The sequence below is a fragment of the Pseudopipra pipra genome, chromosome 1 (assembly GCF_036250125.1).
Source record: "Pseudopipra pipra isolate bDixPip1 chromosome 1, bDixPip1.hap1, whole genome shotgun sequence".
NCBI classification, from domain to species: domain Eukaryota; kingdom Metazoa; phylum Chordata; class Aves; order Passeriformes; family Pipridae; genus Pseudopipra; species Pseudopipra pipra.
Genome location: NC_087549.1, coordinates 127,900,066 through 127,922,537, shown reverse-complemented (window position 1 = coordinate 127,922,537; position 22,472 = coordinate 127,900,066). Strand labels below are relative to the sequence as shown.

General features: G+C 37.8%; 1 protein-coding gene across 1 annotated transcript in view; it reads right to left on the bottom strand.

The window, feature by feature from the left end:
• The window catches only part of THSD7A (thrombospondin type 1 domain containing 7A), a 234,630-nt gene extending 212,407 nt beyond the window's left edge, over positions 1 to 22,223 (bottom strand). The window contains exon 1 of the mRNA XM_064676429.1: positions 22,160 to 22,223. The gene's annotated coding sequence lies outside the window, so the exon portion shown is untranslated. The remainder of the gene's footprint in view (positions 1 to 22,159) is intronic.
• Positions 22,224 to 22,472: the final 249 nt, after the last annotated feature.

The following is a 22,472-nucleotide window of genomic DNA, read 5'->3' as shown; positions in this document are numbered from 1 at the left end:
GTTATGAACATCAGTACAGACCGCAGATCAGTAAGTGACAGGAGAGGAACATCTTGAAGTCTGTAAAGCTGCAACCCGATGCCACTGTTGGCTGATTTCATTGGGGGTCTGTGGCTGTCTGGCTGACACACACAAACACACACACGTAGACATCGTGGGGAAACACTGGTTACACAGGTGCCCAATATCTTGCAGATGCAGAGTGCCCAAGTTTGGAAAGGTGCAGGCTGTGACCAATCCATCACCCAAAGCCTGACACTGGGGTCAGTTGGAATGAATGCTGCATTCTCTCCTTACCCCAGTTCAGTTGTGCTAAACCACTGCAGTGCCAAGTGGGGCACATGTCAGTTAACTTTCAAGATGGGTATGTTTGTGTTTGCATGTGTGAGAAGACTTCCCTCACACAGCCCATCCTTCCTAGTTTGGTCCACTAATAAATTGAGTACAACAGTACTACCTTGTCTAGAGTTCAACTCCCTCTCTCCTCATCACAACATCTTCTCCCAAAATGCTGGCATTTTATGTTCCCCATCACAGAAATAACATTTAGATCTTATTGTGTTCTCTAAAAGCTGTATTCCGTAAAAGCCTAAAGCAAGAGAACCAACCCTACAATCAAAGAAAAACCACCAGAATATATCTTATTCCTTAGCCCCCTCACCAATGACATCTGAGATGTTTTTCAAGAAGTAGTATTATTAATCTCTTACTGTGGTAATATAAAAGTGAAGGCTCCATGAGTTATACAGAGTCATTGGACTTCAGGCCAATCACACCTCCTTGAATATCACTCAGATGGAAGAAGTCAGTTATTGTGATCTTCAAAAAAAAATGAAATGTTAATGTTGTATTAATAAATACTAATTAGGATGATTTTTTTTCTCTCACTAATATATAAGAGTAACATCATCATGGAATACAGCAATAATCCTAGCCTATTCTCATAAAATTGCAAATTACTTTGGCAAGAACAGGAGAAACAAACTCCATCGATACATAAATCAGAACTATATATAGAACTTAATAGACTCTTCAGATCTTCCAGGTAAAGAAACATAAACAACAGCCTGAGTTAAAGCCAGTAGATAAACTGATAAAGAGTTGATAATGCTGAGTTTTAGCCATCTGTACATAAAACTTCCTAACCAGATTTGACTTTTCTGTACCACTCTAACATTCTACACAGACTAGATAAGAAGTTTAGAAAAAAACTCACAACAGAAACAAAACAAAAATAGAAACACCCACCCACATACCCAACCCAAAACTAAACAAAAACCCTCTAAACCCAAAACCCACCCAGAGTATAACCTTGACATAAAAATAATAATGGCAAGAGAGCACAGTTCACCCACCCCAGCCAGTGCCACAGTAGGTGCTGTACCATCTCACAGTGCTGAGCCCAACTCTAACCTTCAGCACCTTGGACAGAGGCTTGTGCAGCAACGTTGACGTCAAACACTTTTCTGCTTCTAACTGTCTATTAAACAAAGCACAATGTATAAGAATACTTCTTATTCTTACATTAAAATTTTGCTCTGTAAAAATACATGCATGCCTAGTAAAGTATGGATGAACTGGCATAGCTTGAGGTCATCCATTCCTTGATACAGAAACCGTTATAGCCTAAGACTATTCTACACGGTTTTTTACATACATCAGAGACACACTCTGAAAATACTCCCCTTAGAACTTTTTAATTCTGTTTTGCAGGACATAAAACACTATCTTTGAGCTGCAGTGATGCTGTTCTCAGAAGTTAAATTATTACTTTGCTGTTTCTCCTCAATATGTCAGAAGTCGTATTGCTAAACAAACAAAAAATAAATAGAGCAGCTGGATAAAATGAACTAAAATAAGATAATCATAGAATATCCTGAGTTGGAAAGGACCCATGAGGACCATCAAGTCCAAATCCTGGCCTTGCACAAGCTTGTCCAAAAGCTTCTTCAACTCTGTCAGGCTTGTTGCGTTGACCACATTCCTGGGGAGCCTGTTCCAGTTCCCAACCACTGTCTGGGTGGAGAACCTTTTCCTAACATCCAACTTAAATCTCCCCTGACACAACTTCAGGCCATTCCCTCAGGTCCTGTCACTGGTCACCAGAGAGAGTCATCAGTGCCTGTCCCTCCACTTCACCTCATGAGGATGCTGCAGACCATGATGAGATCTACCCTCATACTTGATAAAAATCTATTAAGAATATAATTATTTCAGTAGGGGTAAAAATAGTCTATACACTTTCATCCAGATTAATGTAATAAAATATTACGAAAGTTAGGAGAAAGAAGTTTATGGAGACGGGAAAGAAAATCTGAATCAGTACAATATCAGTGAGTTTACCTTTAAAAAACAGAAGAAAATCCAGCAATGTAGAACAACATTGTCTGCAGGGTCTCCCCTCAAACTCCTTTGGATAGCAAAATTTGTCACATTTATCATAAAGAACTTACACATACTTTTAAGATGTTTCACATAAAAACAGAAAGAAATAAGAGAAAAATATTACTCTTTTAACAATATGAAACAATTGTGATTTTATTGAGCCAGTTTAAATTGTTATTCTGAAAGCCAGCATAAGCACAATTAAATTTAAACCTTCAATTATTATGTAGATTACACTCAGATGAGGCATAGGAGAATTTTTGCTGATGTTCACTGCAAGAAATCAATATAAAACTAAAAGAAAAAATATTTATTTTAGAGATGCTCTTAAAAATAGACTCAAAAATACTATTTGGATCCACCTGCAGGCCATTTCAGAAAGACTGTAGCTGAGGGGATGAGACAGCAGGGAAACCCATTCAAGCTGATCCAATTTAGATATGTAAATTTTATCTTGTGTGTTTGAAAAGAACATTATGGCACAGCATAATTTGCACCTTGAGTTCCAAAGAATAATATTTCTAATCTAATGAAAACATGCCTCCATTGTTCACTTTCCAGGTTTGGGCCAATCTACTGAGCTCCTACCCATTTAAAACTGTTCTTTTTTTCCATATTTGAAACAATTATCCTACACTAAAAAAAAAAAAAAAAAAAAAAAAAAAAAGGAAAAGGAAAATAGAAAGGTATTCATTTTTGAAGTTACCTGAAAAGGTGATGTTACAAGCAGCTGAAAGATGCATGATACAGCCTTTAATAGTAATGGTGCTAATGTAATCTCCACTCTAGGGATGAAATGCTAAATGAAACAACTGAAGTTTAAGATCATATGTTTGACACAGTGCACTGTTACCTTATTTTTGTCTTTGTTGTTCCAAAATAGTGATATTTGTTTAATAATAACGTTTTGTAAAATAATTTTTTTTTTTTCCATCCAAGTTAGTGTAACAATACTGAGGACTGGTTTGGTCCCCACAATATACACTTGCAACTATGATCTATTATTATTTGTTCTGATTCAATGAGCATCACTGAAGGACAAGACAACATGTCTTACAATTCATGAACTTATATGTTATCCTAAAAAGAACTCGCATAACAGAACTAACATTGATGCTGACTAGAGTCTAGCTCAACAGACACTAACAATCATAAGTTCAAATGCTTCAGAGCAAATTTTCCTCTCATTAAATATTAGATATTATATAGATAATTAGATATTGAATGAGAAATTACATATTTGATATTGTAAGGGTAGGTACAGTCAGAAAACAAATCTATTTTGGAAGAAATATCTCAAAGATTAATTGACCTGGTTCCAGCCAGGACAGGGTTAATTTTTACAGCAGCCAGGAGGGAGCATGGCTAGGACTCAGAGGTTATTCTATACCACCCCACATCATTTTCCAGGGACAGGCTCCTTTCCAGGTCAGGGTAGCGTGGCTGTGGCTCAGGTATTGCGGTTTCAGTGTGGGAAGCAATCGTGTGAATCATTCGCTTCTCCTGTACCCTCTGTTACTAATATTTTTGCTGTTACTGTTTGTTTTCTTATTTCATTGCTATTTCCAGTTAATTATTCTTATCTCAACCCATGATCTTTAACCTTTTGTGCTTCCTATTCTCCTCTCCAAGCAGCCCTGGGGGAGAGGAGGAGAGGAGAGAAGAGTGAACAGGGGTGCATGGTTTGGGGTGTTTCAGTGGGAACACTAAACTGGGGAATACAATTCATAAACCACGACATTATTATACACATAAATTCATACTGAAGTAAACTAAAATATGTGAAGTGCAGTACCAGAAGTGTAACTTGTACATAAGTTATACTTATTAATCCTCTCATTATCATACAATTTTATTACTTTAAAACCATAAAGAAACATGTATTTAAATTCCTCAATTCATAAAAATTAAGCTGTAAATTAAAATATTGAAATAATTGAAAAAAATCTTGAGTTTTGCGAACATTTCAGATGTGCCTTTAAATTAAAAGTGGAACAATGCGGTTTCACTACATTAAGAAGCACATTTTGAGGTAAATTGAACATCTTTGTTGAACGTTTCCCACTTCAAACTGGCTCTTCTAGGGATAGTTGTAGTATACAACTCAGCCTCCAAATCTTTGTCTATGAAGATAACCAAATAATGAGCTCTATTCTGATAAATCCTCAGCTTCTCACTTGTCCCAGAAGTACAAGACTTATCTGTTTATCATTTTCATCCACTCTGGCCACTGTGGTAATAAAATAACCAACACTGAATATTACTGAAGATTACAGTTACAAGTCCTTTAGCTACTAACCCAACTACACTTGACAGTCTGTTAATAAAGGTTAAAAAAAGAAAAACAAAGGCTTTAAGAAGAAATTGCTTTCAGACCTTCACTACACGTAGCTGGTCAGACTGACAGTTTATTAAGAACATATCTCTCCAACTACAAGTTCCAAGTAGAAGAGATTCCTAGCCACAGAAACCTGGAAGCATGAATTTCGAGGAGTATGTCTGCCTCCACCACACCGTCTCTTTTTTAGTTAGTAAAGATCAAAGAAATTTTGTAATATGTAACTTTCACGGCTTTATTGTAATGACTCTGTAACTACAGGTCATGTAAACAAAATGCAATTAGAAGAGGGACCAGCAAATAAAAGGTTAATCTGCTGAAAATGAGCTTAATTGAGGACTCCTCCTATGCTCTCCATCCAAAACAATTACTGGAATAGCCCCAGTCCTGATGTTAGCAGGAACTGGAACAGACTCTGAATCAGGAAATCAGCACAGGAAAAGTACAAGGCCTATGCCTGTGCTATCCAAAGCAGAAGAGCCACAAAAATAACTTTGCAACAGTAAGTTCTAACCAGCCCATGAAACAGGGCAAAAGAACGAAATTCAGCCCAGTTCTAAGGATGTTGGGCAGCTGTGGCTTGTAAAACAATGAATAATCTGAAGGGGCTCAGCAGCAGGCAAGACTGCAAGATGCAGGATAAGATCCCTCTGTAGAGGCTGTGGGAGGATGCCTGGAAATGGAATGGTGAATGAAGAAGCCTTAAATTCTCCATCAGATAAAAACCAAACATGCAGTGGGTTAGAGAGGCTGGGTCTTGCCCTTAACTCTAGGTCACAGAGGAGCTAAATTGTAAGAGTTGTTCCATGGGTGTGGGTTAAAGAATACACCTGACATCTGTTGTATCAAAAGCATTTAGCCACATGGCTGAAACAAGAACTATCTTCACCTTTCTGGTATTCCTCAACTGCTGTCTTCCTTATCTCTGTCCATTAAATTGCTATCAACTGGGACTTCTGTGGCTGTGATGCAGGATTTTGAACATGCAAAATGCTTTAGCTAAATTAAATAATTTCAAAAATTAAACCCCAGGAGTGGTTTTTTTGTGCATGTTAAACTTTATAAAAGAAGATAAAAGTTTCCAGACATTTCAGTCAGCATTAGAATTTAGATATTATCAAAATAACACAACATATTCATACAATCTAAGAGTTATACTAGCAAAACACTTATCTTACTATATGTCACAATTTGCGTTTCTTCTATTTAGATACCTCTGTGATATAATTTAGTGTATACAATAAGGTAATTCTCTATTGTAATTATTTTCATCAACATCCTATTACAATAAACACTTTTTTTTCCAGCTTTAAATACAGCCTTCCCCTTCCTGTTGAATGTGCTTTCCATGAAGATTAGCACATTAATTTCCTCTATATACTTGTCATTGGGCAAGGAGAGCGTACAATCCAAGATTTAAAAACAAATACTTTCACAGGAAACAAACTCTTCAACTGAATTAAGAAGTTATCTAAATTTTATTACATCAACTTACATAATTAACAAAACACCAAACCACAACTAAGTGGGGGAAAAAGCACACTGGGAAAAAAATGTAAGAAAAAAATAATCTTTAAAACAGATTTCACAGATCCACATACATATTAGTTTGTGGTAAAAATAAGGAAGGGAGGCAGATGTACAAGCAGACAGATTTTCATGAATCCCAATTGTATACTGTGTTCCAACATACATCATAAATAAAAAAGGAAATTCAACACATCCAAAGTGTTTCTAGAGAAAGATTTTATTCACTTCAATCATCGTTCCTGTCATTTAAAAATGATCGTTCTAAGAATACATCCTGGAATTTTCCCTTGAATTCCAGGGAGAGAGACTTCTGCCACACTGAAAGGCAAGAATTCTAATAAGTAAAAACTCTTGTTATAGCTACTCCTTCTGCATTTTACCTGGTTCTTAATTCAGAATAGCTGTTCAACAATTCAGAATAGCTGCTTACCATGGCCTTTCAAATCTATCAGATTATCCAGTCATAAGAACACTTGCAGTCCAGTAAATATTTGCAGTATAGTCTCTGTTTTGGTGATTAACAATCCATAAAGAGATTTTAAGCAAAGCTGTCAGTTTAATCTAGCAGGGCTTTGCATGCAGTATGCCAGACTGAGTCAGATCATTTTAGTAGTAAGGCAATGATGCAGCTACAGCATCTGAACTAAGGCAGTGCATTTTTAAAAACCCAGGGGAGTTACAGCCCCATTTACTCCATCTGTGATACACCATGGGGGAAAGAGAAGCAAGGTTTACTATGTACTTATCTGCAAAATATGTTGTCAAACCATTATTTTCAGTACACACAAGTAGATCTAATGTTTGGAATGTGTATAAAACATCTGGAATACAGTTATTTTCAGCACAAACAAACAATATTTTCATATTCTGACATGAAGTGTTTTTACAGCAGCATTCAGTCACTCCAAGTAATTTCTGAGATCAATGGTTTTCATTAAAGCTGACTGTACATTTCTTTTATAATGAAGCCACAGAGGTATGCCCCTTTACAAATAGCAGACCAGTTCTGGCCACACCAAGATAAGACCTCCAAGACCATTCAGAGAGATGTGCAGGCTGGGTTACTCTAGCACTGCTCTGGCTTCCACCATCTGTTTCCCACGTGCTATTACACTAACACAGAGTTGAATTGTGCTGCTCAGAAAGTAGAAAGGATCTTTTCCTTCTTCCCTCCTGCACTTTTATTTGGAAGGGAGAAGAGATTTGCTCCAGTGTAAATACTGTTTTGTCATTGTAGAGATAGTTAAGATTGTGTGTGTAATGTATTGTAATATTTATTTTGTACAGTCATTGTAATATATTCCCTTCCCCCCATTTTGAGTCTTGTGTGGTGTCTGGAAAACCCATCTCACACTGGGTTGAGATGGGGGAGGGGGCTTGGACTAGGGAATTGGATTTTGGGGCTCTCAAACCATGACATTAATATAAAGAGCAGTTGTACCTGGCTTTACAAAGCAGGACTTCACAACACTTACATATATACATCTTTACAGTACTCTCCAGCTAAGAAAATCTTTTTCCCATACCTATGCCATTTGGGCAGTGAAGGGTTATATTTATTACCTTGGCAGCAATCTGACCCAAACGGGTAAACCTGAACTCCTAGAGTAAGAAACAACAGAACTTAATATGCATACTACTTTTTCTAATATAAAGCACAGAAAATATTTTTGTTTTCATTTAATGTAATACAACTAGAGAAATGCACAAAACACAATTTTTATCTTTTACAATAAGCTTGAAGCTGAAGCTGTTCTACCAACATTAGCAAAGATTATAAATGTGAAATATTTTCAAGCCAAATTTGCCATCAGTTGGTCTGCAGCAGAAAGACAGAATTCTAATTTAAAAGAAGCCACTGTAGATGTCAGAATTTGACCTATTTTCTCCAAATTGAGGAGAACATAGTATGTTTAAGTAGACCGCTTAGATATTGGCTCTAATACTCAGCAAGCTCAAGTAAATATGCACACATAAATCCACAACTGAAAAGCTGTGTTGTACTAAACTGAACTGATGTACCATCGCATGTCAATGTTCATCAGTTTGATAAGACTCTAGAATTATTTTTACCATAAATAATAGGTCTTCTGAATATGAAAAGACAAAGAGTAAAAAGTAACTCAAACAATGGTTGAAATAACCTTATCTTTGTGGAACACCTCGTAAGTACCTCACAGTACTGGTTATTCTTAGACACATTGACTAAAGAGGGTGATATTTTTAGCTGACCACTTCCCACTTATCACAGCATTTTAAAATTTACTGAGTTACTGCAATGTACTCCAAGGACTAACAGAATGTTCACTTATTGGCAAGATTAGTCTGAATACGATCAGATATTTTCTTGTTGAAATCCAGTTCTCAGAAGATTTACTTTTGGACCTGTAGATCATGGATGTTCAGCAGCTATAAACTATGTTTGCAAAATCAACAGATAGATTGTCAAAACTGTCACGTGGAAGTTCAGGTTTCCAACATCTTTTGTAACATAAAAAAATATAGGTTGTCCAAAGCTTGACTTGTTTATGCATTTATTTAATTTTTGAACCAAGAACTGGCCTGATTGTTCAAATGCTTTGCTCTCTGTCTGCAGAGTTTTCTTACTGTAACACTGACTAATCTCTCATTTAGCTCAGGTTCTTCTTCTGTGATTTCTTGCTGAACAGAGATTTGCATCTTTGCAATACTCTCATAGGTATTTCCAACACCAGAAACTTTCCTTTGAGATCTCTTTGATAATGCTGCAGTCATTCACCAACTGTACTCTCAGTATATAGTAAATGACAACTCTTAAACTTGAGAAGTACTTTAATATATTTTCAATTAATGTTTTGAAGACCAGACAGCCTACCTTGCTGCATTCTATAGACCACTAGTGTGTACAGTTGTGGGATGACCTTGCATAGATTTGTGCACCAACAGCAAACTTAGCTTTAGATATTTACAGGAATAACAATTTTCAAAATAGGACTTAAGCTTTTTTTTAATAATTATTATTTCTCTATATCTTGTTCATAGAATCATAGAATAGAATGGCTTTGGTTGGAATACATCTAGAAGACCATCTAGTTCCAAACCCCCTGCCATGGGCAGGGACATTTTCCACTACACCAGGTTGCTCAAAGCCCCATCCGACCTGGCCTTGAACACTTCCAGGGATGGGATATCCACCACGCCTCTGGGCAACATGTTCCAGTGCCTCAGTACCCCCACAGTAAATAATTTCTTCCTAATACCCAATCTAAATCTACCCTTTTTCAATTAAAAGCCATTCCCTGTAGAACGTCTCTCTCTGGCTTTCTTGCAAGCCCCCTTTAGGTACTGGAAGGTGCTATAAGTCTCGCCAGAGCCTTCTCTTCTTCAGGCTGAACAATCCCAACTCTCTCAGCCTTTCCTCACAGGAGAGGTGTTCCAGCCCACTGATCATCATCATGGCCCTTCTCTGGACTCAATTCAATAGGTACACATCCTTATGTTGGGGGATGCATAGCTGGACACAGCTGAACTCCATCTGGGGGTCTCATCACAGCAGAGAGGCGGAATCATTTCCCTAAACCTGTTGGTCACGCTTCTTTTGATGCAGCCTGACACATGGTTGGCTTTCTGACCTGCAAGCACATGCCTGGTCATGTCAAGCTTCTCCTCCACCAGCTCCCCCAAATCCTTCTTCTCATGCCTGCTGTCAGTCCATTCTCCACCCAGCCTTTATTCGTGCTTGGAAATGCCCTGACTCAGGTGCAGGACCTTGCACTGACCACGTTGAACCTCAAGAGGTTCACACAGGCCCACCTCTTAAACCTGTCAAGGTCCCTCTGGATGGCATCCCTTCCCTCCACTGTGTTGACAGCACCACACAGCCTGGTGTCATCAGCAAACTTGCTGAGGGTGTGTTCAATCCCACTGTCCATGTCACCAACAAAAATGTTAAGCAGCATCGGTAGTTGTTCAGAAATGGGACTTCACAGAAAAGATGAATGGCTTGCAGCAGTCAGCACTGTTCTTCAGTATCGACGACTTTGCACTACAATGTAGTTTACATTCACTGAGGATAGATGTATAAAGCTACCTTGTTTGTAAACCCAAGATTTCTAATCATTCTAACAAAACATCTCAAGAATGCTGACCACACACAGAGAAATAATATTAATGTTTCAGTCTTCAGTAATTTGAAACTATAGGTTAGAGTTTAAGAAATTCATATATGATAGCTTCTACTGTTTTCAGAGTAATAACAGAGTTTGGAAAAAATCCAAATTCACTGTTGTGAAATCTCCCAATCAAGGTTGCAAAAGGTATTTTAGGCAAGTGTTTGTTAGACAAAATGTGAGAGTTCTAAGCTATAAATGACTACAAAAACATGGTTCTATTGACTGCTTACAAGTCCTATGAAATCAAAATTATAAGTAGTAACGTGACTTATCTCTAAAACCTATAAACAGTTTAATTAATACATGAGAGCATATGTAAATTAAAATGCATTCATATAACTCCATAACAAGACTTTTTGGTTTTTTTAGCTTACAGTGTCAGAAAAATATCAAAAAATATCAGACTGTTCAAGTATGGCATTATGTCAGTACAATATATATTCCTGGAGAACTCTCATACTTATCTCTCACTGTTATTTCAATATCTATCATTCTATCATTCCACTATCAAGACTTCTAGGGAGGCATGAAAGTTAATGGAACCTGTGTCCTAATCCTGAAAGACAGACTGACACTTCAAATTACTGATAAAAAGTAAAAAAGACACATATTATCAGACAATTTATTAGAAGAGCTACTGGAAAAAAAAATCAGAACACTAAAAAGAAATAAACTCCACACAGATATTTTTTGCAAGTGATGGAACCCTTATTTGCAATTCTGGTTTCTGTCATCAAAAAAAAAATATATGAGCATCAAGTCATGGAGTAACTGTAACATAGAATTTTCATGGTTTGAGATAGTCCCCAAATCCAATTCCCTAGTTCCATCCCCCCTCCCACATCTAAACCTAATGTGAGATGGGTTTTTCCAGACAAAACACACCAGACTCAAAGTGGGGGAAAGGGAATATATTACAATGACTGTACAAATAAATACCATATCACATTATACACAATGATCACAACTATCTCTACCATGACATATGTATTTACAATGATCAGATCTCTTCTCCCCTCCAAATAAAAGTCCAGGAGGGAAAGAAGGACAGATCCCTTCCAGTCTCTGAGCAGCAGGATCTTCTAATGCAGCAGGTTCTGTCTCTCTTCTCCACATGCAGCAGCTGATAGCTGGCTTTCTGCCAGCACTCAACGAGGGAGGTATCAAACTCCCCCGGCCCCATCGCCTCAACCGAGGGGGTCTTCCATGGGCTTCGTAACCCCAGACAAGGTCGTATCACCACGTCATATCACGAAGACACAGAGGAGTCTTCGTGACTGTCTGGTATCTCTTGCAGGAGACTCAGCTCCTTGCTTGCAGGGCTTCTGTGCCACTGCCTCCAGGTTGCCACCATGGCAGCAGTGCAAGGGGGGGGAGCCAAGGTCAACTCCCCCTGCATTCCATCTGGCCGTCCTAGTCCAGCTCCAGGACGTTCTGAGCTTCTCAGCTCCTCTCTGTAAGTGCTGTAGCACTCCAAGGCTCTTCCAAGTAAGAGTCCATCATCTTCCTCCTTCCAGGAGGTCTCAAAGGAGGTTTGGGGGGTCTGGTACAGTCTCTTACCCCAAACTCTGTCTCTCTGCTGCTCTCTTCTTCTCCTCCCTTTCCAGGAGTCTTCTCTCCGGTGCTGCATGTTGTTTCTGCTGCTTCTTCAGTTCAGGTCTTATCTCCTGGCTCTCTGCCACCTTCTCCGGCCAGTGTCGGCTGCTGCTCTGCGCCCATGGAGAGAACATCTCCCGACATAACTACAGGCACCTAGCCCAGCTTTATGCTGTTCCAGGTCCCTGTAGCCCCCCAGCCAGGGGCTGGGAGGGGGCCAGAGGCCCCAAGGGGCACAGAGCCCCTACCTCGTGGCTCACAACATGGCCACCACTTCTACCACAACCTACAACTCTTCTCTTCCGGTCTGGTTGTGAGATGTTGACATTTCTGCAGGAGCGCCCATTGGGCAGAACTTCAAAACTTCTAGGGGTTTCCACCCCTTGGGGTCTACCACTTCTCTTAGCCTCTGGGGGAAAACAAGGTCCAAACCACGACAAGAATACAAATAAAAAAATACAGACATGGATTTGTTATCTAAAAACCAGAAGTCCCACAGTATTACATAATGCTTTAATTAATTTACAGTCCAAGTAAACTGTATACTGAAAATGAGAAAGATTTAATTACATTATTAGCATCCATGGACCTGCTTCTTATCAAGATTCAGTGACGATACTGTGCACATGATCTTGTTTCATGCAGGAAAACAGAAAAAAAAGAATGAAGTTAAATGCGAAATGCAATAAGAAGTCACTAAATATTATCAAAGAAAGCAAAAACAGGAGAACTCAACATCTAAATTAAATCTGTATGTTTATATTCATATAGTAGACTTTATGACAAAAAATATTTTGCTGTACAAGAGACTTCTGAGATTAATTACAGACTGAATATGTATAACAAATTCCTCTAAAGGCAATTTTTTAATCCACCTTGCATTTCAAGAAGATTTATTTATTATTTAATTTTCCTGATTATTCCCCTGAAATTATATATAAATGCATGTTTGCTATATGTAAGCTTCTCAGACAGGCTAGTTGGCAGATATGAAAGCCAAGGACAATCACTGAAGAACCAATAAAAAGAAACATTATCTGAAATGGGATCATTCTTTAAAGTATGCTGGGAAGTAGTATTGTCACATCACTGCAAATGTATAAGGGTAGATTAAAACTGGAAACTAATGCTTGTTTTTCCTTCCATATGTACCTGCCTTATTTCTAAAACAAGCAAAACAAAAATAAATTAAGGTCGCAAAAATAATTTAGAGCATGTTATGGATACAATATGAAGATGTTAATTTGGATTAAACAATAAAATTTCAACAGAAGTATCTTCCTTTGTTTGTTTAACTGAAAAATGCAAAGAAGTGTAAAAGTTTTGATTTAAATTCTTGCAAAAACATATTCTCTATGTTTTCAGAAGGCCTCTACTGGGCCTTCACTCCACTTCCAGCTATTTTCCAAAAACTTAATTATTTTACACATGTGTAATGATTTTACATGTGTGTTTATAAATACAGTGCTTAAAAGCACAACCTTCAGATGGTGATTATTGAGGAAGGGTGGTGGCATGGTGGGAGGTGTGGTTGCCTGGCCACTGAGGGAGACGTGAGGGAGGAAGTGGGCTACTTGTGATGGCTTTTAGGACGTGTGTCAGCATCTGAGGGTGATGGGGCATGTGATACCACCAGACAGTATGCCTCAGTGAACACCTGGGGCCAGCACTGCACCAGGAGCAGATGTCTACAGCAAAACAGAATATCCCCAGCAGGGAAAGAACACAGCTGCAGGCCGTCCCCTCAGCCCAGAAGAACATCGGCCATCTCAGCCTGGTGCTTCAAGACTGCCAGGTGCAGTTGTGTCCTAAGAAGCAAAAAGCCCTTGGCAGCTCTGGTTGTATTGCCAAATGCTTCACCTCCTTCAAACTTCCTGACACAGATAGGATAGAAACTCCTGCCAAAGTACACAACAGGACACCTTCCTTTTAATGGCAAGACAGCTATTCATTTGTACTGGGAAATTAAATAGATCCAGTGGCACAACATTTCAGTATGCAAATCTAGTCCCAAATTGCCTTCTGTGCATATACGTGTGTTACCAGTATGCACGGCAAGCAAAGTTTCAGGACTCAGTACCGCTGCAGAGTCTGGAATAGCAGTTTTGCAAATTCCAACAGAAACTGTATAAAACCAGGAACAGAATAACTAAGAAACTGCATCAAACTACAGCATTTGAGCACTTTAATTACCAAGAAAGATACTTCTCCCAGCCCCCTCTTTGCCCCTGCATGTTGTGAATACAAACATGAACTGATTCAGTAACAAGAAGTGCTATCAATACTCTCGCTTTCAAAACAGAATTTCCATGGCCTTTCCATAGATCATGAGGATACATACCACAGCACAGCACTAACGAAGTTTACTTTACTCTGACATAAACATATCTAAAATGTTAAATCGATTTTACATCTCACACAACAAAGTAGTGCAAGGTGTTAAAATGAGTGCTTCAAAGCCACAGAGGAAACTCAAGTGATTGAATTCATGTCTGATCACTTGGGACGTAAGTTATTTCAATCTATTCAGCAAAAGAGTAGAAATCAACAGAAATTGTTATTCTTGAATTTATAAGTTCTCTGTTTTCCTGCCTACCATGGAAATTTTACAGCTACCAGCAGACAGAATTTATTTAAAAGGACTCTCCATGGCTGGAAACATCCTGTATTAAGACAAACATTCATATCCTTAACCAGTCCATTGATGTTATGTCTTGCAATTTTAGTGCATAAATATTCTCTCAACTGCTTCAGTCCTGTATTTTGAACTTTATTGGCAGTTACATACTCCACAAAATTGGAAAGGACACAGATACTTCAATAGGACTATAAAAAAGAAAATGCCTTTCCTTGTTTCACACTAACCAAGGCTATTGTAAGACTTTCCTCCATGCATTTTAACAATTTCTCTTAAACTCATAATAAGTGTGTTGACAAAAAATTTTAGAAGACACAGAAGCCTTCCAGTTGATGTGCAATTTATTAGGACTGGAGTTGCTTCTCAAGCCTATATTAATTGTATCCAAGACAGGCAACAGCTAGAGAAGTCTACTGAGCTTTTGTTTGAAAGAACTCTTTTTGCACATATCTCTTCAATCGCATCTGCACAGAATGTTCTGAAACAAAAGTTATACAATTCAGTCTGACCTGCAATCTGAGAGTTCAAAGACAAACAATTTTTTTCAGCATAAATCAGTCAACCATACAATGCATTTGATTTTTTTTCTCTATTAATCAAGTGCATGAACTTTTAAACTCCAATGCTGAGAAGCATAGATATAGTTTTCTCTCAACTATTTCACAGAGTACATGCATTTTTGAAGGAAATGTGCAATATTATGCTCCCTGTGTAGTTCCTGAATACATATCTTGAATAGGATTCATCAGTGTCCATTGTTATCTACATTTCAGCTATGCTTCATTACAGTCAATAAAGATCTAGTCAATAAGATACAATTCATCTTGCCTGGAAGCATATTTCTAAAACCAGTCAGAGGAATCCTGAACAAAAGCACTAAAACACTCTTTGAATATAGAAGAGGTGACATATTACCAACACAGCCACAGACACCTAAATTAGATTAAGTCCATGATGCCTGGCTTCCAGATTTGGGGTATGTTCCTTCCTTCTGTAAAAATAATTTTAAAAATATTTATAATGGTAGTTACAGTTCTTTAACACTTCTATTCATAAACCCCATTCTTATGCTTCTCATAAACTTCTCTTCCAGCCAATCACTGCTTTGGACTGGGAAAGGTTTACAAAACTTGGACCACAAATATGTAATAGTTTCCAACACAGTTCATCTTGAACCTTTCCTATCCTTCCAATATGGTGCACATATGCAGAGATCTGGCTAGGCAGAGAAGAGCCTCTACAACCTAATAACAATAAAATGCAGAAAAACACAGCTGCCACAATCAAGCAAAAATGCTCCAAATCCAGGCCGGAATGTAGATTTGAGAGTTGAGGGCTGGGTTAAATATGTGTATATTAGCACCTGGTAAGGCAGTGATTTTTACTATATTAATTGAATTCATTATCACCACACCTTAAGTTTCCCCTTTTAACCATAACCTAAGTGCATAATGCAAGATATTTGTCAGTGATGAACCTTTCCTGACCACCAAAAACTGGCCTATAACTTATACAACACTCCCCTCCCAAAGCAAACTCCACCAACTATTCAAAAATACTGCTATTATATTGAAATAATCATTATTTAAATAACTAAAAAAATTAAATGCCTAAAAGTGAAGAGATTTATAAAATTAAAATTATGGAATTAGAGAATCTCAAATCAGCCTTGGAATTATGGAATCTCAGCCTTCCTTATCTGTTTCCACTACAACACAAATGGACTATAATGGGGTACTTACAATCCTCACACATCATCTCTGACTACACGCTAAATATGTTGCCCCAGAGTTTCACATGTTCTTTGGATTCACTGGATCAGAATTTGCTGGGTTATATCTGAACCTTAAACTCCTCCAAATATTTCCACAGCACTATATGTGATCTATTCCAGATTTAAAAAAACATATTTATTTCAACAGAATATTTTTAGCACCCCATATTTTTTCCCTGTCTGAAGGGATTTATGCATCTTATACCAAGTAATACTTAAGACTGCTATCAAGGAAATAAACAGGGGTTTTTTGCAGTTTCCTCAAGCAGTATTTATGTGACATTTTTCTACATCTTCTTCACCCTTTTAAACTATCAACATCACTCACTAAGAACACTTCCAGTATCAATTTCACAGATTAAAGAACAGGTCTTTCAGTCTTTCTACTAAATGCTGACTTTTAGTCTTTCCTGCACTAATTCACAGCCAGAGACTGAACTAGTACTTGTCAAATTGGTTGCTCAAGAGGAGTTGAGGCATTGCTCTGTCTTGACTCTCTAAGCCCTCTCTAGAGTCAGTGCTTTCCCCAGTCAAGAATGCAGGAGCTTTCTGAAAATATGGCCTGCACTTCTTTTTTCTAGAGGCATCATTTTGACTTTGGTTAGACCAAATCATACTTTGCCTGCATAAGGATTTATTACCAACCAGTCCGGATTATTCTGCCCCTCTAAAGAAACAAGTTAGCAACTACAAATTTCATAGGTACTGATTTTGAAACTTAAGGTCAAGGCTATTACCTAAAATATAAAGTATCAGTTTTTCCTTAAGTAAGGGTGTTCAACAGAAACAACACAATTGAACAATGACCCCAACTATTTCTTTTTGTACTGTGACCAATAACAGACTTTTTAATCCAGCTGACGCATTTTCCTGCATACTTTTTTAATTGCTCACTTCTAGATAGATACTAAATTTCTATGTAGAATTCCACCAGGCACTTCTTCACATGTCTTATCAAAGCCTGGCTGTTTACTTCACTCATCTTTATCAGATAACCTTAAAATACTTTAGAAGGTATACACAAGATATATAAAATATATAAAATTGAGGTTTAAATAAACAAAGTGCAAGGGGCTGCACCTGGATCAGGGCAACCCCTGGTATCAGTCCAGGCTGGGGTATGAAGGGATTGAGAGCAGCCCTGCCAAGAAGGACTTGGGCGTGCTGGTGGATGAGAGGCTGGACATGATCCAGCAATGTGTGCTTGGAGCCCAGAAAGCCAATTGTATCCTGGGCTGCATCAAAAGCAGCGTGGGCAGCAGGGTGATTCTTCCCCTCTGCTCCGCTCCGGTGACACCCCACCTGGAGTGCTGCATCCAGATCTGGGGTCCCCAGCACACAAAGGACATCGATCTGTTGGAGTGAGTCCAGAGGGCCACCAAGATGATCAGAGGGATGGAGCACCTCTCCTAAGAGGAAAGGCTGAGAGAATTGGGATGGTTCAGGCTGGAAAAGAAAAGACTTCAGGGTGATCTAATTGTAGCCTTCCAGTACCTGAAGAGAGCCTACAAGAAAGCTGGAGAGAGATTGTTTACAAGGGCAAGTAGTGACAGGACAAGGGAGAATGGTTTCAAACTGAGAGTAGGTTTAGCTTAGATATTAGGAAGACATTTTTTACTGTGAGGGTGGTGAGGCACTGGAACAGGCTGCCTAGAGAAGCTGTGGATACCCCACCCCTGGAAGCGGTCAAGGCCAGGTTGGATGGGCCTCTGAGCATCTTGGTCTAGTGAAAAATGTCCCTGCCCACAGCAGGGAGGCTGGAACTAGATGATCTTTCAAGTCCTTTCGAACCAAACCATTCTATGATTCTGTGAAAATAAAGAATTAAAGACAAGGTACAAAGGAAGTGTCAGTCAATACACTTCAAAGGAAAAATGTCCTATCAAGCACTTTTTAAAAATTATTATTATTACTACTATAAGCATTCAACCGTTATCCTGTACACCTTGTGGCTTTTTCATATGTGTTCAGCTGTGGTGATGAGGGAGCACATTAAAAACACTGGAGAAATTTCAGGTCTGGGGAGGGAGGGTGGGGAAAGACACTGTATTCTGAGTTAATTTGAAGGCTGATAGAGTTTAAATTGCTTTAAGTTTTGGAGTGTTAGCAGTCAGTACTGTGGAAAAGCGTCCAAATTTCAGAGGTGAGGTAAAAGCACAAAAAGAATTTAAAAGCCTCAAATCCTCAAATCTTCGATATAGTAGACTCAAATTGACATAATCTCATGTAATTTTAGTACAGCAGGATTCATAAGGGTCATAGGAAGAGCATACTACAGAGAGCCAACCAGCATAGAGGCAGGTGTTGCTAAGGCCCCCGAGTGCTCAATACACAGTGCTAGCATAAGCAGAGTCCACAGGGGAAGCCTGTCCCTTGCTGCAGCCCAGGACAGCTGCTGGCTCCAGGTACACAGTAACCCCTGCCTCCATGCTCTCAAAGAGCAACTCAGCTCTGTGAAGGCCTAAAGGTAAAAAATTAATAATAAAAAAGGACAAGAGAAAAAAAACAAATCCACCGCTGGAACATTTCAATTAACACCATACATAACTCAAAATGGTCACAATTAAATACTCATTAAATATCTATAAATTAAACAAAAGTATATGTACCAACCAAATTCTCATCATACAAGCAACATGACATAACTTTAATATAATCACAGTGAGACACAGATTAATGTGTGTCCAGCTGAAATAATACCAGAGATGTACATGTAGTCCATCACTTTGGATTAACAACAGCACATGTGTCTTTGTGAATCATTACTGCTAGACTCTTATCTGACTGTATTTTGCAGTCTTACACAAGACCAGATTTTGGACATCAGAAATAATATTTTTATAACAGATTTTCAAAACAAGTTTAGTTCTACTCATTAAGAAGCCCTGAGCCAAATTCCAGAAGAGAAATAGTGAAAAAAAATACGTAAACAAGCAAACCTGGCAAAATTATCAAGTGGGGACAGTGAACTGCACTATTTAAGATCAATTTGACAACTTAACATTGTAATTACATTGTAGTGAATGAATCAGATCAATAAATAAGCTTAGGTAAGCAAGAAACACTTCCAAAATAAAAGATCTGTGGAAAGACTTTTTTTTAAAAAAGAAACGAAGATTTACCTTCTGAATTCATGAAGGAGAGCAGAAAAAAACAACATTAAATTTCCCATGAGACAGAGAAGAAATGCACATGAAACATAACAGAGTGAGAAGTGAATCAGCACTGGAAAAAACCTAACAGTTGTTTGCACCCTCCCAACTCCACCCTCCAAAAGAAAGAGAACATCATAATCCTATTTTTCCTAGAGTAACAAAATAAAATTATTAGAGATTCCATAAAAATAGCTTTTGGAATGTTTCTGTAATACATATAGAAGGCTTCGTAATTAAAATTTTAGCCTTACACATACAGTTTATGGGAGTAATGCCCGTGCTTGATATTAACGATTTCCATTGAAAGATGATATTTTAGTTGATTATTAGTAATTTAATCTAGGTATTCTACGATCAAACTTATTCCTTAGGGTGATGCTTGAGGTCATGATTTTGAGTTTGTTTTGCCTGAGTTCTATTTATGGGAATAAGAAGATAGTTCAAACAAACAAAATCAAACAAACAAAACCCAAAACAAAATAAAACAAAACAAACAAACAAACAAAGAACAAACACAAAAAACAAAACCCCACAATCTAACAAATAAACATCTGGTAATGCATTTCCTGAAAAGGACTATCATAATACCTTTTCAAAATGTTTTTCAAAAAGAAGAGTTTGAAGTTTAGCAAGCAGAGAATGTCTGGCACCAGAGATATACCTCTTGATCTACTCAAACAAGAAAAGAACACTTAGAATTCTAATAAAGGTTTAGAATCACAAGCCATGCAATTCCTAGCAGAGGCAGTAATTGGAGAGCACTGATCAAAGATTTCACTACTCTATCTGCACTCCACCTTCTGTATGACACTAATTACATTAGGGCAATCCTGCCAGCACAAGAAGCATTGCTACAGTAGCCAAGCACAGACCCTGCTGGCAGTTACTTTTCTCACTGCAAGGTGGACCTGGATCAGCTGACCTGTGTCCCCAACACTGTCTGCACACACACACGACAGGAAGGAGTGGAAATAATTTTGCAGACTAGAATGTTAGGTAAGGAATTAGAAAAGAAAAAACTTTGACAAGAGAGAGGTTTGAGGACAGGAAGAAGGAGAAAGACTGTGGGTGATACTGACATTGGTAGTTCAGGACTCTTAACAAACTGGATCCTACCTAAAATAGTCTGGTATGAGCTACAAAAAGACCAAGTGTCATATGCCATCATGGCACCCCTTCCAAATCTTCCAGTGCCATAATCTAACACTTCATCATAGAATCAGGGAATTGTTTAAGGCTGACGAAATCTTTATGATTGTGTCCAACTGTTAACCTGGCACTGCCAAGTCCACCACTAAACCATGTCCCTAAGTGCCACAACTGCACATCTTTTAAACACTTCCAGGGATGCTGACTCATCCACTTCCCTGGACAGCCTGTTCCAATGCTTAACACTCTTCCATGAAGAATTTTTTTTTCCTTATAGCCAATCTAAACCTCCCTTGGCTCAATTTGAGGCTATACTATACATTTTGTCCAAACATTTACTTAATTCCTTTGAAACATGTTGTAGTCCCATATACATTTATTTTAGTAGCAAAGACAATTTATAATTCATTCTCTAAAATGTAGGAAATCTCCTTTCGAATGTACACTGAATTCTGTATATTTATAACCTTATCTCTACAGTTAAACTGCTAATTACAGTTGAATTTTACACTTTGCTACTAAAGAAAAACAATTTTAATGACTAGCCCAAAAACTACATCATTGCAAAGATTTGTGAAGTCTTGTATATGGGAAGCTGCCCCAAAATGTTGCTACTAGTTGTAAAAAGACAAAGTCCAGTTTCAAAATCTTGTAGTTTTGAAAACAAAAGTCTTCCATTACCTAATCACACATTTCTGAACATGTTAAACAGGCAGTTTTTATTTCCCCTGCTAACCTACACAATGCACTGTGCCCTTGGAGTCTGTTCTCAATTACATTCAGGATACTCTACACAAAGCTGTAAAGAGCAATGCTGAGCATAGTCTGAAGACAAAGCCTTTTTCCTGAAAACAGTTGTTTTATAATGGTCATCCTGATAATATAGCTGCTAGCCAGGATTTCAATACATTGTTTTTTAACTCTATAGGGAAGCTAGGTTAATAATGGGAAAAAATGTTAAATTATCCTACTCAAATAAAATGAATTTAGAATCTGCAGAACTAAGGAAGGGTCTCTTTTTTTTTTTTTTCACATCCAATTTCAGAAAAAAAGAACTACTCGAGAAGTCATATGCAGTGCCTTTTCAACCTCAGAAGACAATTCCACAGTCTAAAATATCATATGCTATGGCTTGAATATATTTTACACTTTGTGAGTATCCATTACATAACTTTTCTCCACTGCCTTTAATTATCCCATTAAGCAAGCTGGTATTTGCAGCTGCACTTAGAGCAGCTGCACAGGAGCTGCAGGGCACAAGAATATAAAACCAAGAAGAAAAATTAATAAAACATTATCTTTTCCATTTAGTAAGTTCACTTTCTCTTTTAATGGAAACATTTGTGTTAGTAGATACTATTTCAGTACTGTAAGGTTATAAATCACATAAATCTTGTATTATTCAAGTCGACTGAACTGCCAGACAAAAGTATCATCACTCACCAACAGCACAACTTGCCCTTAAGCTTTTCTCATTTTAGGGTACTTCTGAAGAGTCACTTTGTATCTGAAAATGTTATTCAAAACATAGAAAGCAGTGTAAATGGAATGAAACAGAAATCCTTCTGTTCTAAACCCCATATAGGAAATAACTTACAAGTTTATTTTACTGTATTGCACATCTTTAACTAATTCAGACACATTTGTGAGAAAATAAAGATGAATGTTTCAATCAATTAAAAAATCTGCAAGTCATCACACATTCTTAAAAACAGCTACCAAGCTTCAAGACTGTTTATTTTTCAGCTAGCCCAAA